We start from the raw sequence: 16,378 nt of genomic DNA, 5'->3' as shown, positions 1-16,378 counted from the left end.
ATAGGGGATACACATGAGTTGTCCTCTACTCACCCCATTCCCAACTCAGTCAGCAGTTCCTAAGATAATAATTCTTTGATTTCACAGAACCAATCTGTAGGCTCATGCACAGATGTTGGTATTGGTAACTTCTATAGCATCTTTCCTCATATCCCATAATAGATATAATTTTCTGGCACTTTGAATACTCTTCTTATTTTTTTATTTTTTTTTATTGTTTTATTATTCATATGTGCATACAACATTTGGGTCACTTCTACCCCCTGCCCCTACCCCCTCCCTTACCACCCACTCCACCCCTCCCTCTCTCCCCAACCCCCTCAATACCTGGCAGAAACTATTTTGCCCTTATCTCTAATTTTGTTGAAGAGAGAGTGTAAGCAATAATGGGAAGGAACAAGGGTTTTTGCTAGTTGATATAAGGATAGCCAAACAGGGAGTTGACTCACATTAATTTCCTGTGCATGTGTGTTACCTTCTAGGTTAATTCTTTTTGATCTAACCTTTTCTCTAGTTCCTGGTCCCCTTCTCCTATTGGCCTCAGTTGCTTTTAAGGTATCTGCTTTAGTTTCTCTGCATTGAAGGCAACAAATGCTAGCTAATTTTTTATGTGTCTTACCTATCCTCATATCTCCCTTGTATGCTCTCGCTTTTACCTTGTGATCAAAGTCCAATCCCCTTGTTGTGTTTGCCCTTGATCTAATGTCCACATATGAGGGAGAACATATGATTTTTGGTCTTTTGGGCCAGGCTAACCTCACTCAGAATGATGTTCTCCAGTTCCATCCATTTACCTGCAAATTATAACATTTCGTTTTTCATGGCTGCATAAAATTCCATTGTGTATAGATACATTTTCTTGATCCATTCATCAGTGGTGGGGCATCTTGGCTGTTTCCATAACTTGGCTATTGTGAATAGTGCCACAATAAACATGGGTGTGCAGGTGCCTCTGGAGTAACCTGTGTCACAGTCTTTTGGGTATATCCCCAAGAGTGGTATTGCTGGATAAAAGGGTAGATCAATATTTAGCTTTTTAAGTAGCCTCCAAATATTTTTCCAGAGTGGTTGTACTAGTTTGCATTCCCACCAACAGTGTAAGAGGGTTCCTTTTTCCCTGCATCCTCACCAACACCTGTTGCTATTGGTGTTGCTAATGATGGCTATTCTAACAGGAATGAGATGGAATCTTAGTGTGGTTTTAATTTGCATTTCCTTTATTGCTAGAGATGGTGAGCATTTTTTCATGTGTTTTTTGGCCATTTAAATTTCTTCTTTTGAGAAAGTTCTGTTTAGTTCACTTGCCCATTTCTTTATTGGTTCATTAGTTTTGGGAGAATTTAGTTTTTTAAGTGCCCTATATATTCTGGTTATCAGTCCTTTGTTTGATGTGTAGCTGGCAAATATTTTCTCCTACTCTGTGGGTGTTCTCTTCAGTTTAGAGACCATTTCTTTTGATGAACAGAAGCTTTTTAGTTTTATGAAGTCCCATTTATCTATGCTATCTCTTAGTTGCTGTGCTGCTGGGGTTCCATTGAGAAAGTTCTTACCTATATCTAGTAACTCCAGAGTATTTCCTACTCTTTCCTGTTTCAACTTTAGAGTTTGTGGTCTGATATTAAGATCCTTGATCCATTTTGAGTAAATCTTGGTATAGGGTGATATACATGGATCTAGTTTCAGTTTTTTGCAGACTGCTAATCACTTTTCCCAGCAGTTTTTGTTGAAGAGGCTGCTTTTTCTCCACGTATATTTTTAGTGCCTTTGTCAAAGACAAGTTGGTTATAGTTGTGTGGCTTCATATCTGGGTCCTCTATTCTGTTCCACTGGTCTTCATGTCTGTTTTTGTGCCAGTACCATGCTGTTTTTATTGTTATTGCTTTGTAATATAGTTTGAAGTCAGGTATTGTGATACCTCCTGCATTGTTCTTTTGACTGAGTATTGCCTTGGCTATTTGTGGCCTCTTGTGTTTCCATATAAATTTAACAGTAGATTTTTCAATCTCTTTAATGAATGTCTTTGGAATTTTGATGGGAATTGATTAAACATGTAGATTACTTTTGAGAGTATAGACATTTTTACTATGTTGATTCTACCAATCCATGAGCATGGGAGATCTCTCCATTTTCTATAGTCTTCCTCAATCTCTTTCTTCAGAAGTGTATAGTTTCCTTGTAGAGGTCTTTCACATCTTTTGTTAGGTTTACACCAAGGTATTTGATTTTTTTTTGAGGCTATTGTAAATGGAATTGTTTTCATACATTCTTTTTTAGTTTGCTCATTATTAGTGTATAGAAATGCTAATGATTTTTCTATGTTGATTTTATAGCCTGCTGCCTTGCTGTAGCTATTGATGATGTCTAGAAGCTTCTGAGTAGAGTTTTTTGGGTCTTTAAGGTATAGGATCATGTCATCTGCAAATAGGGATATTTTGACAGTTTCTTTACCTATTTGTATTCCTTTTATTCCTTCTTCTTGCCTAATTGCTCTGGCTAGGAATTCCAGTACTATGTTGAATAGGAGTGGAGATAGTGGGCATCCTTGTCTTGTTCCTGATTTTAGAGAGAGTGGTTTCAGTTTTTCTCCGTTAAGTATAATGCTGGCCATAGGTTTGTCATAAATAGCTTTTGTAATGTTGAGGAACTTTCCTTCTATTCCTAGTTTCCTTAGAGCTTTTATCATGAAATGGTGTTGGATCTTATCAAAGGCTTTTTCTGCATCTATTGAGATGATCAAGTGGTTTTTGTCTTTGCTTCTGTTAATGTGGTTTATTACATTTATTGATTTTCATATGTTGAACCACCCCTGCATTCCTGGGAAGAAGCCTACTTGGTTGTGGTGAATAATCTTTTTGATGTGTTGTTGAATTTGGTTTACCATTATTTTGTTGAAGATTTTTGCATCAATGTTCATTAAGGAGATTGGCCTATAGTTCTCCATTTTGGCGGTGTCTTTGCCTGGTTTTGAGATAAGTGTAATACTAGCTTCATAAAATGTGTTTTGCAGTTTTCCTTCCCTTTCTACTTCATGGAACAGTTTAAGGAGGGTTGGTCTCAGTTCTTCTTTAAAGGTCTGATAGAATTCAGCAGAGAATCCATCAGGTCCTGGACTTTTCTTTTTGGGGAGAGTCTTGATTGCTGCTTCAATTTCATTTTGTGTTTTACATCTATTCAGGTGTTTAATTTCCTCTTGGTTCAGTTTTGGATCACATCATATGTATCTAGAAATCTGTCCATTTCTTTAAGATTTTTAAATGTATTGGAATATAGGTTCTGAAAGTAGTCTCTGATGACTTCCTGGACTTCCATGGTGTTTGTTGTTATCTACCATTTTGCATTCCTGATTCCACTAATTTGGGTTTTTTTCTCTCCTCATTTTATTCAGGTTTGCCAGGGGTCTATTGATCTTGTTTATTTTTTCAAAGAACCAACTTTTTGTTTCATTAATTCTTTGTATGGTTTTTTTGGTTTCTATTTCATTGATTTAAGCTCTTATTTTTATTATTTCTCTCCTATTTGTTTTGGGATTTGCTTATTCTTGTTTTTTTAGTAGTTTGAGATGCATCATTCGGTCATTGATTTGGGATCTTTCAGTCTTTTGAATATATGCACTCATGGCTATAAATGTTCCTCTCAGGACTGCCTTTGCTGTGTCCCATAGGTTCTGGTAGGTTGTGTTTTCATTTTCATTGACTTCCTGGAACTTTTTAATTTCCTCTTTTATTTCATCAATGATCCATTGTTCATTAAGTAATGAGCTATTACTTAATAATATATATTGAGTATAATGAGTTTCCAGCTGTTTGCATTTTTTTTGTCTTTACTTTTGTTGTTGAGTTCTAGTTTTACTGCATTGTGATCAGATAATATGCATGGTAAAATTTCTATTTTCCTATATTTGCTGAGGCTTCCTTTGTGCCCTAAGATATGATCTATTTTTGAGAAGGTTCCATGGGCTGCTGAGAACAATGTATATTGTGTAGAAGTTGAATGAAATGTTCTGTAGATATCAAGTAGGTACATTTGATCTATTGTATATTTTAGATCTTGGATATCTTTATTGATTTTTTGTTTGGATGATCTACTTATTAAGGACAATGGGGTGTTAAAGTCTCCCTCAACCATTGTGTTGGAGTTAATATATGCTTTTAGGTCTTTCAGGGTATGTTTGATGAAATTGGGTGCATTGACATTGGGTGCATACAGGTTGGTAATTACTATTTCCTTTTGATCTATTTCCCCTTTTATTAGTATGGAATGTCCTTTATCTCATTTGATCAATGTAGATTTGAAGTCTACTTTGTCAGAGATAAGTATTGCTACTCCTGCCTGTTTTCAGGCACCATTGGCTTGGTAAATCTTCTTCCAGCCTTTCATCCTAAGCCTGTGCTTATTTCTGTCAGTGAGATGGGTCTCCTGTAAGCAAAAAATTGTTGGATCTTCCTTTTTAATCCATTTCATCAAGCAGTGCCTTTTGGTGGGTGAATTAAGTCCGTTAACATTTAGTGTTAGTACTGATTGGTATGTGGTGATCCCTGTCATTTAGTTGTCTTAGTTGTTTGAATGTTTGATTGTGTGTACCTAAGTTGAGGTTACTCTCTACTTTCTTGTTTTTTCTTTTCCTGTGGTTTGGTTTTACCTGCCCTTTCATGGTTATGTTGGGTTTCACTTTCTGTGTGCAGAATCCCTTGAAGAATAGTTTGTAGTGGTGGCTTTGTGGGTCACATATTGTTTTAGTTTCTGCTTATCATGGAAGACTTTTATTGCTCTATCTATTTTGAATGATAGTTTTGCTGGGTAGAGTATCCTGGGGTTGAAGTTATTTTCAATCAGTGCCCGGAAGATCTCACCCCACGTTCTTCTTGCTTTTAATGTTTCTGTTGAGAAGTCTGCTGTGATTTTGATGGGTTTACCTTTGTATGTTATTTGTTTTTTCTCTCTTACAGCCTTTAATATTCTTTCCCTAGTTTCTGAACTTGTTGTTTTAATGATGTTATGTCATGGGGTAGTTCTATTTTGATCTGGTCTGCTTGGTGTTCTGGAGGCCTCTTGCATCTGTATGGGGATATCTTTCTCTAGATTTGGGAAATTTTCTGTTATTATTTTGTTGAATATGTTATGCATTCCCTTTGCTTGCACCTCTTCTCCTTCTTCGATGCCCATGATTCTCAAGTTTGGTCTTTTGATGGAGTCGGTGAGTTCTTGCATTTTCTTTTCACAGGTCTTGAGTTGTTGAATTAATAGTTCTTTGGCTTTTCCTTTAATTACCATTTCATCTTCAAGTTCTGAGATTCTGTCTTCTGTTTGTTCTATTTTGCTTGATTGGCCTTCCGTTTTGTTTTGCATTTCCATTTCATTCTTTTTTCTGAGGTTTTCCATATCCTGGGTAGTTTTCTCTTTAATGTTGTCTATTTTTGTCCTGAGTTCATTTATCTGTTTATTAATAATGTTCTCTGTTTCACTTTGGTGTTTATACAGTGCTTCTATGGTTTCCTTTATTTCTTCTTTTTCTTTTTCAAATTCTCTATTTTTGTTGTCTTGGAATTTCTTGAGTGTCTCCTGTACATTTTGGTTGACCATATCCAGTATCATCTCTATAAAATTCTCATTGAGTACCTGCAGCATGTCTTCCTTTAAATTATTGTTGTGGGCTTCATTGGGTTCTTTGACATAGTTTATCTTCATTTTGTTGGAGTCTGGATCTGAGTATCTGTTTTCTTCATTCCCCTCTGGTTCCTGTAGTAATTTTTTGCTGTTGGGAAATGGGTTTCCCTGTTTTTTTCTGTCTTCCCATCATTGTCCTTGGTGTTGTTACTGTTCCTGTACTGCGTGTAATTAAGTATTTTCTAGCTTGTAATAATAACCATGGTGATATTTAGAATGGAAGGGTGAGAGGAGATGGAAAGCAAAGAAGTTAAAGCAAAAGGGAAAAACAAACAAACAAGTAGGAAAAAACAAACAAAGAATCAAACAAAGAAGTTTCAAAGATATAAACAGGGAGCGTTAGTGTACTAATCGACAGTAAGCTGAATACACATTAAGGAGACAGAGAGAGGATTGAAAATAAAAAAAAAAGGATTAAGATAAGAATAAAAATAAAAAATAAGTAAATTAAAGAAAAAAAATATATAAATAAAATAAAATAAAACAAAATGAAAAATAGAAAAAAAAAGGACCCCAAGTTCAAATGCAATGAAGTTTCAGTCTTAATAATTTTGGTGTCTGTCTCAGCCTCCAATTATGGAGATGGTGCCTCAGATGTTGTTCTGTAGTTATCTCATCAATGGGGACACATAAAGTAGAACAAAATTGTACAAAAAACCCCCCCCCAAACTGTCCCAAGGTCAAATGCAATGCAGTTTCAGTAAGTTTTTCAGCATGCAGGTGTAGTTTGGTTGTTTTCTCATCAAAGGTAGGGAGAAAGAAAAAAAAAGTCTGGAGACAGGTCTGTGAATGGCTATCTGCGGCTGTGGCTTGCCTGCCCGCTGCTGTCAGCCTGCTGTTGCTGGCGGCATTATTTATGCATATCTCTGGGGTGAGCTTAACACTCACCTGGCCCCACAAGCTTTGTTTGCTCAGAGTTCTCCTGTGTGCGAGCCACTGCTACAAGCTTTCCCCTTTCCAAGCATACTGGGGGTGGTGACACTGCACCCACTTTCTCTAGCCTGCATGTTTGTTTACAGCTCACATGGGAAGTGGGTCTTCCCCCCTCTTCTGTGGAGTTTTTCTCCCTCCACCACTCTCACAAGCTTTCCCGCTCCTGATTGCTGGGCACACGCCCCCTCTCCTGCCGTAGCCTCTCTGGCCAGGCCCAGTTCGTTTATTTACAGTTCTGGGAAGGATTCCCCTTGCCCCCTCTTCGGTGTTCAGTTTGCCCCACCCTCTTTGCAATGTGTCTTTATTGTTCTTATTGCTTATTACTCAGTTTCTCTTTTTTCCCCATGTGGAGGTCGGTCTGTCCAGGGGGCTATGTTGTTCTGGCCCAGGGTTGTCTGTGGGAGTACCACTTACTGCTTAGCTCACCTCGTCCGTGTCTTCCCAAGCTGTCTGGGCATGGGCAACTGGTGGCCTGGGGGCCCTCCTGGTTTCTCTATTTAACGTGAAGTGGAGATTCTCTGTCCTGGCTGGAGGTGTGGAGGGGTCAAAGTTTTGCCTCTTCTTGGTGGTTTTGCCTGCAAGGTGTGTCTCCAGCATCTCTCCAAGATTTCACTATAGGAGGCACACTTTCTGCTTCCTCCCTCTAGCCACCATCTTGGAATCTTGAATACTCTTCTGCCATTGTCTTCAACAACATTGCTTTTCAGACCTACTAGTAAGTGAACAACATGACTTAAGAGTTGTTGAGCAAAGAGAGCTCAATATTATTAGCCATTGGAAAATGCAAGTCAAAACTACACTGAGCTATACTCTCACCCCAGTTAGAAAGGCTGTATTAAAAAGTAATTCTGGCAGAGATGTGGAGAGCAAGTCAGAACTACACTGAGCTATACTCTCCCCCCAGTTAGAAAGGCTGCATTAAAAAATAATGCTGGAAGGGATGTAGAGAGCAAGAAATTCTCAAACACTGTTGGTGAAGATGTACATTAGTTGAACTTGTATGGAGAACAATAAGGAGATTCCTTAAGAAGTTAAAAATGTATCTACCATTTGATGTGGCAGCTATCCCACTATTCATAATAACTAAGATATGGAATGAAGCTAAGTCTGTATCAATGGATAAAATGGACAAAAAAATGTAATGTATGTTTACAATTGAATATTATTCAGCCAAACCAAGAATAAGTCTGTTGTTTGCAACAAAATGGGTGAAAATGAAGGGCATTATTTTAACAGAAATAAGCCAGGCACAGAAAGACAAATATCACAGGTTCTTTTTCATATGTGGAAATTTTAAAAAGTTGATCTGAATATAGACTAATGATTATTAGAAGTTGGAAGTGCAAATAGATCAGAGAGGCTGGATTTAATGAGCATAGGCTGTAGATTTGTATTTAAATATCACACAGAACTCCATTAATATCTAAAACTAATACATGATAATCAAAAATAAATTTCGAAAAGATAGTGTAGGTATAAAATGAGTAAAATCAGGAATTTGTACTTAGTTATTTTAGATATATTCTGAGTATATAAATTTCTTGTTAGGCATCTATTAACTAGCACTTGCTGAATTAGTGCTGCCAAAGATGAGTTAATAGCAGCCCATGGGAAAATTTGAATAGGACTAGTTATTTTTTTACCCCATTTTTACACTGAGAAAATGTTTTATTACATTTTTTATAAAGATCCACCCTGGTTGCAATGACAGAAACATAACTTAAGATAATTTTGACATTTATATAATAAAAAGTCTAGGAATAGAGCTAAATTTAGAAATTTCTGGATTCATATTTTCAAACATCAACAATCTGTCCACCTCAAGTTTTGGCTTTGAATTCTTTCTCATGCAGACTCTTCACATGCAGTTGCCAACATGGCCAAAGCAACTTCAGGATTCTATTTAGCTCATTTGGCAATTCTCATGTTGATCAAAAACAGTACTTTCAAAATAATTCCTACAAAGCTCCAAAATTTCAATCTTACTGCCAAGTTAGTTTGCAATTACATTTTCCATCAATCCCTGTGACCAGAATAATGGGTTGAAAACTGATCTCAGCCAGTGTGGTCCTGTACATCTGCCAGATTCCATTGGTGAATATCAGGAGCCTCCAATAGTTAAAGGTAGCTGAAGGTCAGAGGTTCTTCCCCACCAACCTTGTGTCAAGTATCAATGAAAGCAAGGCCTGTATATGTTTCTGATAAAAACACAAGCAGAAAGAACCTTCAGACAGTCCAGTGGGCTCAATAAAGCCAATCTTTCTTTTGGGTGCTTCAGTGTGACCCTACTCTGGTGGTAAGATTCAGTTTGCCATACATATAAGATTAAGGTAAGAAACAATTCTCTGGAGTAGGTAGATGACAAAGGACCAGTGAAAGCTGCATTTCAAAAGGGCCCAGATTTTTATACTTCTTTGATTTCTATGCCCTTGCAATTTAAAGACAAGAATTCCATTAAAACATTTCTACCTAAACTCGCACATCCTGAAAACTACTAATTTACAATAAGAACCCATCTCTAATATCCATTATGTTCACTAACCAGCTAACAATTTTAACTGTAAAAATCCAATTCTAGTGTGTAATTATGCTAATTGAAAAACTTTTAGTGTCTAGTATTGATTTAAGATAAAGATACTTGAAATGCTACCATTAGCTGCCTTGTATACATCATGCTGAAAAATTTCATTTTTGCATTTTGTAGAAATTACTCTTATACACACACACAAACTAATTACATTTAGCTACAGAGATACTTTTAACTTTTTTTTTAGTGATACTGGGCTTTAAACTCAAGGCTTTCACTTGCTAGACAGATACTCTACAACTTGAGCCACACTCCCAGCCTTTTTATGCTCTAGTTATATTTCATATAGGGTCTTGCATTTTTGTCCTAGGCTATTTTGTCTGAGGCTGGTCTCACGTAGTGATCCTCCTACTTATGGCCTCCATGTAGCTGAGATCACAGATGTGGACCATCATGCTTGGCTTGTTGGTTGACATGGGATCTTGAAAGCTGACCTGGAACCATGATCTCCTGATCTCTGCCTCCCAGTAATCTAGGTAATACAGTGTGAGCCATGGTGGCTGGATCACATACATTTTAAATCCTGTGGTTTCACATTGCAGTATGTTTATACAAGCTTTGTAATTTAAAAGGCATATGATATGATCATCTCCATTTTTGTTTTAGAAAACCAAGAAATTAATTTAGTCTGTGAGTGAATGTGGTGGTAGGATTAGTTTTACCTTTTTGTAATTGCTTAGTAACACCATGATTTTGTTACTAAGAATTTAAGGTCTCTATCAGTGTTATTTTTATTATTGTTTTTGAGACTTTAACCATGGAACAGACAAGTTCTTTTTTTTTTTCTTGGCCCATTGTCTCATATTACTAGGTTATCTGTATTAGATTTACTTATTTCTTAAGCTTAAGACCATGCAAAAAATAGACTTATTGGTTTCTAAATAGTTGATTCACATGCATTTAACTTCTTACAAACACATTTAAACAAATAATTATTTTGACTATTATTTCTTCACATGATGCATTCAAAAGTACATTTTAACTTTTGAACATTTTACACCAACTTGAATGTTTAAGCTTTTAAATATTAAAAATGATTGAGTTTACCTTTTCAAACATGAGGTTTATGAATGTCATTTTTCAGCATAAATGCATAATACATTGTATGAACTAAGCACTCAATGCTTTTGAAGGGAAGAAATTCACTTTCTGAAAACTTTTGGAAGAAATTATCTTTTGGTAAAATAAGTTTGCCTTATGTATCAAAACAGAATTGCCACCTGTTACACATATTTAAATTTCAATGTATGTGAATAACTATTTTCACACTGACCTCTCTAAACAAAGCAAGGTTGTCTACTTCCTGGTCTTCTGCAAACTTGTTTTAAATTGAGAATGGAGTGAATCATTTTTGTAAATTTCCAATATCTTTGAGGCTGTATCTTCATTAAACAAAGTGCTTCCATGTCCAAAGGGGGAAGCATCTTTTTCAGACATCAAAGTTTTGCTTTTGATATATGATTTGCAATTTATTAAAGTAAAATTGTGAATTATAATTGTTTTGAACTATTTTATCTGCATTTATTTCTCTTATCATTTTATTAACTTGAAAACTTTAAGAGTTTTCTTTAAAGGACTCCAAATCAGTGATTAGCCTCATGTACAAACTCAGCCAATTATATACTATTAGTGATTTCAAAATCCTCAAAAATCACTATGTTTAATTTCTTTCCTAGGACCTCAGTTGCCTGATTTAACAAACATTCATGACTATTCTAAATGGTTTTGGAATCACAGTCAACCTACTTCCCCCAGGCCTTTTCTTGACTACACAGCCAGCCCAGGCATCCCTTCTGAATGTCTGAGATAAGCTGACAAGCTCACTCCTGCCTTGTTATCAAAGTTGCACTGTCAATGGTGGACAATGTATTCCCAAAGCTGGAGTGTATTTATGTGTATATTTTTCTCCTTGCAATGCAATTCTAAATTATCTTTGATATGAATGATATTTTAAAATACATTTTTGATCAAAGTGTATTATGGAATCACATAACACATTGGAGGAATCATGTTTGAGGATGAGTAAACAAAAAGATAAAGGGGTCAAAACCCCAGGAATACTGAGGTTTTTTTTTTTTTGTCTGTTTTTGCCTTTTGTTTTTTCCTTTGATACCAAGAGAACTGATCAGTTGCAAATGTTTAGAAACTTCTGCACCATAGAAACTTACATTACATTTATATAAGACACCTTCGCTTCAGAAAAGATTCTAAAGAAAATATACAAGACCAAATCTATGGACACAGAGATCATCAAAAAAAGTGCTGCGAATGTGAAACAAAATTGTGACTTCTATAAAGGTAGACTTGGCTGTGTTCTCACATGTCCTTATTAAAACTCCCTAAAACTCAAATGAATTTGTAGCTGATATTCTCATTGTAACTGGAAGGTAGGTATATTGAAGAATAGACACAAATACAAACAATTGTGCAAACTTTTGAGACAGAACAAAAATAAGATGGGACAATTCTGTCTTTCCATTTCTAGCATTAGGCATCTAAAAAATTATTGGTGAATTGGTCACAGCTAATAAGATTGATGGATTAAATTATAAGATGAAGGCAGACAAAACTAAGGTTGAGTGACTACTATTTTTGAAGGATTTGTTCTGCACAAGCTGAAATAAAGTAAATGAAAAATACCTCTTAAAGATTAACAAAGATGAATTGATCCCTGAGTCACTATAAAAGAGGAGATGAAAATAAGTTATTTAAAATAATGATTCCTCACAAAGGTATTTTTAAATTCAGCTCCTATACCAAATAAATAGTAGAATACATTTAAAAATATCTGAGAATTCAGAAAGACAATGCAGGAATTAATATTGGACATGTATAAATAGATGTATAATGATACACATACAAACGTAAATATTCTCAAATCCCCTTAAAGGACAGAAATTCTAATTTTGGGACCTCATTGACAAACAATTTTGTAGTATTTCGAACTATAAATTTCAATTTCCTTGACAAATAATTTTAAGATTGTTAAATACCTAAAGTTTTGATATATTATTTTACAATCTCCCCATTTTTAAAATACAACATTTGAGGATAATTTACATATGCCTTTTATCTTGTTTCTAAAATGTTTTTTGTAAAAATGCCGCAAAAATATGTATTTTAGATTTATTCTGAAAAGATAAGGATCAACTGGATCCTTGTGTTAATGGCTAATAAACTATGACCACAGTCACCTTTCTATTTACTACTTTGTTAGGATCATCACTGTTTCATATCTTAGAAGATAAAGTCCACATTCTTGCTTTGGCTCTCACAGTCTTCTTTACCAACCTCATTTTCTATCTCCACTTTCTACTCTACCAATATCATTTCCTGTCTTTACTTTGTTCCCTTTACTAAAGCCACACTTAACTTCTCAAGTTCCATGAATAACTTGCTACGTTTCATAAATGCATGCCTATTTATATTATTCCTAATGCCTAGAAGCTCTTTATTTCTCCAACACTTCTTTTGTTCTCTTAGTTTCCTAATTCTTCTAGGAGTGAGTGGTGCTCAAAGTGGGATCCAAATGTCAGAAACACTAGCATCACCTGGGAATTTGTTAGAAATGCAGATTTTTAGACTCTATCCCCATCTATTAAGTAATAATAATAGCAACAAGAATAATAATAATAAACCCTCTGGTGAATGGGCCTAAATACCTATGTTTTAACAAGTTCTCCACATGATTCTAATGAGAAGGGAAGTATGAGAAGCAGTAATACAGGTAACTCAGGCATCAAATCCATCTGCCGTCCTCCAGGAACACATAGCAATGGTATCTTGTGTTCTAGCATTTGGCAGCTGGTCTAGTGACTGACAATAGATGTAGTGTAAGTGACTATTGACCTCAGCTGTACTTTGGAATTAATTAAAGGGAAAACCCAGAAATAAGATTGTGATCTGGGTACAGGCTGGCATTGAGATTTGTAAAAGCTCACTGAGAGTCTCTAATGTGTAGTCAATTCCGTGGGCCACTGCTTTCCCAATTCCACCATGTCCCAGTTACCTCAGAAGCAACTGTTCAATGTCACTGGTGTGAGAGTCCTGTTTTGACTACAGTGTAGCTATTCTCTGCTGTAAGTTTTTACCTCATTTGCCTATAGTTCTATTGCTACTTCTGTCACAACTCTGAAAACTTTGTTTTAAAAGTTTTTTATTGCAATTCAATATGGAGTGTTCCTCTTAGCCAAATGCATCATATTGAGTGAGGCCCTTCAGAGTTTAATGTTTTCCTTCAGATCTGGGCTATTGATGACTGCCTAGCTCTTTGCACAGACTCCTGATATAGCCAGATATGGAGAAGGTGGCAGCAGTGTCATGTAATAAAATGTAAGCATGTACTTAGGAAGAACTATCTGGGACTTCTCAGAAGGGTGTTAGACATGGCAGATAATTGGATTAGCTATGATTTCTTCTCTAATACAAATACCCATCTCAAATGTTAACTCCACTCAGAAAACATTTTTTCCAGCTAATCCAGTTTTATCTTTCTTTTGATGTTTTGAATAAAGTGTATTGTATTGTAAATTATTTATCACTGTCTCATTTTTCTATCTTCTTGACACCATGATTGTGCTTTCTTACTGTTTTACCCACTTTCTGCAACCCCCTCAACATTTTATGCCCATTTCACTCTCATCCAGCTACCTATGGTCAAGAAAAAGAGTTTTTAAAAATAGAAGTCAACTTGATGCAGCAATAAGTTCTTTTGTTCTTTTTGTCATTGTTGTAGATCACATATGGAAAAAATGTAACAAAAACTTTGCTATTAAAACTTTAATTATTAAATATTTTAAACCTGTTAGATGTCATCAAAATATGTCAGTCACATACTCACCAGTTACTATTTTCAATGGAAAAGTTACTTCACTTGGGAGATTCTTAAAAAGGCAAATTCTTAGAACTGTTCCTAGACCAATTATCTCTGAATCACATTTAATGAGATTGTGAATCATTCATATTACTTGAAAGTTTAAGAAGCACCTATGTAAAAAAGTTTAAATATCAAATATGTCACTTGGGTTAGAGGTACACTTCAGTTTCCATACATTCATATGCATATGTTTTAATGATGTAATCTAATAAGTGCTATTATGTTAGATATAACATATTTTCATTTTTCCCTTAACTATGGTTCAATCAGTAAAAAGAAAATATCACTGAACTTTAACAGCTGCAGTAAATATGATGTTTATATAGGGATTTTCATTTTGTCCTTGAATTTTTCTCCCTTATTTCATACTTGCCACTTCTATAAAGCTAGAACAGTACAGAAAACATATGCATGAGACTCTCATCTCAATTTAAAAGGCTTTGGGTCTTGCCTATAGAGGAACTGCTCCCTTGGTGTACTGGCCAGTTGGTGATTTTGCATCACTCCACAAAATAAGGCTCAGCAACAGACTGGCCCAAGTCTTGGTGGAAGGTTGTTGTCCTCCAAAAACACATGATAGGTATCTTAGAACTTTTTCTTACCTGTCTTTTTATCTTGGGAAGACTGCTCCCTCTTGCACTTTTCCATGAGTCAATATGGAACTGACTTCCCCTTAACAGGAGTAATCTATCCTTTTTCTTGTCATCCTTGGGGGGTATGGGGAGCTGACATGATGTTGTTTTTGCCTACCCAAGCTGAGTAAGTAATAAGCTGTCACAAACAATTGAAGGTCATTGTATCCTTATCTACCTAATGTGTAAGCAGAGTGGCAAAAACAGCCTAGTGAGAACTGCTTCTTACCAACTGCTTGACTGCTTTGCAATGTCACCATATTGGAATTTTATGTCTTCCTTCCATCAGATAAAAATGTTTGTAGGTATTTCTTTTCTGTCATTATTATCTTTTTAGAATAAGAAATAAGGCAATATGGTCAGGGTATTTTTTATTTAAAATCATTAAAAAACAGGATGCTTTCTTATTAAGTAAAATTGATTTCAACTTTAGTCCAAACTAAATTTTCAGTTAAAATAGAAAATGGCTATACAATAATTCTATGTGGGTTATTACTGGAAACTCTTCCTAATAAAACCAGAAAATGAAGTTTAAATCCTTCCTCCTCATTTCCTTTTCCTCTGTGCTTGCCATCATGTGTGTGTCTCCTCTCTTTTTCTTCAAAGCCAGTTTATACAATATTAAGATACATGAGATTAACATGGTGTAGGTACATATTTAACTCAATAATAAGTGTAATTTAATAAGGGGCAAAATTCTAAAGCAAGAAAATCATAAGTCTTTGGGAAAGATTATATTAAAAAGAAAACAAAAATTCAAACAATATCATCTCTATGATAGCTATTTTCATTTTGCATATTAGCTTCCTCTGTATTTCCACCTGACAACATAGATTTATATAGTTATAACCCATGTACACACCCTTTGCATTCTGCTTTTAAATCCTAGCATTTCACATTTCTGCATCAACCCCAATATAATGACTAAAACTTACATACTTTATGTACATACTCCTCCATTTAAATACATTTAGTTACTTTTTGGTGATTATACATAACTCTTTGTTAATATCTCCTGGTTTAATGACCACATTTCTTTTCTTTTGTGGAATTATTTCCTTGAGGCCAATTCATGGGGAAAGTGACTTGTTCTTAGAGATCTGAATAGCAGTCCTGCTTCAATCACAGTATTTATTACAGTGAGAAGCCTCCTTTCATCAATAGGATGGGAATAATATGAAAGAATGTACTAAATTGAGCTTATTTAGAATATATATGAGATTATATCAGTCAACTTTTCATCACAATAATCAAATACCTGACAGGAACAACTTAAAGAAGGAAGGATTGATTGTGGGTCATGGTTTCATTCAGTCCATAGTCACGTAGCCCCATAAGTTTGGGCGGGACATCATGGTGGCAGGAACACATGATAGAAGAGTTTCTCACCTCCTAGTAGACAGGAAGTAGAGACATATAACAAAGGATCAGAGACATGATACTCCAAAAGACACATTCCCAATAACCAACTTTCTCTAATTAGGGCCCATCTCTTAAAATTTCCACAACCTCCCAAAATAGCACCACTATGGGACACCAAACATTCAAACATGAGCATGTGGAAGTATTTCATATTAAAATCATAACAGATATCATACATAAGTTCACTTATTTCTTGGTAACAGTAAATACTGAGTAACTATTAAATGTAAGTATTATTATTTTTATTCCAAGTGTAAAAAGTAT

Source organism: Castor canadensis, chromosome 9 (genome assembly GCF_047511655.1).
Source record: "Castor canadensis chromosome 9, mCasCan1.hap1v2, whole genome shotgun sequence".
Taxonomy (NCBI): Eukaryota; Metazoa; Chordata; class Mammalia; order Rodentia; family Castoridae; genus Castor; species Castor canadensis.
The sequence above is the reverse complement of the archived record's forward strand: the minus strand, read 5'-3'. Positions refer to the sequence as shown.